Consider the following 939-nt stretch of genomic DNA (forward strand, 5'->3'; position numbering starts at 1 on the left):
ACAATTTAGATAGGCTTTACATATTCCACTGCATTTGATGCTTGTGTTTGATCTATTTCTTATAAAATTATTATATATCCTCATTTTAAGTTGAATAACAGGTTATTTAGGAAAGGCACAAACCCAGGCCCATCTCCACATGGATCTTGAACTTTAGCTGTGAAATATTGCTTTCGGAGACTTAAAATGAAGATTTTTCTGCTGAGACTTCTTCCTCACTTATTTCTACTCCTACACACTAAGTGTCTAGACAGGTGCAAGTGAACAAGATCTAAACAACTGAATACAATTAGGGTCAGAATATTCCTCTATTCCCACTGATTCTGATGCACAAAGAATAAGAACAAAATGGAAGAGACATTGCAGATCACCTCCTTCTGCATGTCTCTGAACACTCAGATTGAACTTCAAGAATTAGGAAGAAATGCACCATCCATCAGATGACTAGAAATCACTGCAGGGTCACAAGAAATATGGAAAAACAAGAAAATGCTTCTTCTTTAAGGAAAAATAATAATTCCTCTTCATCCTCAGACAGTATGAAATTCATGGAAATGTCAGATAAATAATTTAGAACTTTCATGGTGACAAACCTCACAGAGATCGAAGAAAAGAGAGACAATGAACTACCGAAGAAGCAGGGGGAAGGAGCTGATGAGCTTCAAGAGGTGAGGAAATTCTTGCAAGATTTAAAAGAGGAAATTCACACTGTAAGAAAGAATCAAATGGACCTGTTAGAGATGAAGACTACTATAGGAAGTCAAAACCTCCCTTGAAAGTATTAAAAAAGCAGACTAGATTATACTAAAAATAGAATCTCAGATGTAGAAGATAGAATGGCTGGCCTAGAAAAATCCACCATGAAAACAGAAAATCGCCCCCAAAAATGAGATACCATCAAACATCCAAACATCCAGATAACTGGTATTCCAGAAGGGA

Source organism: Tupaia chinensis, unplaced genomic scaffold, assembly GCF_000334495.1.
Source record: "Tupaia chinensis unplaced genomic scaffold, TupChi_1.0 Scaffold144642_1, whole genome shotgun sequence".
NCBI lineage: Eukaryota > Metazoa > Chordata > Mammalia > Scandentia > Tupaiidae > Tupaia > Tupaia belangeri.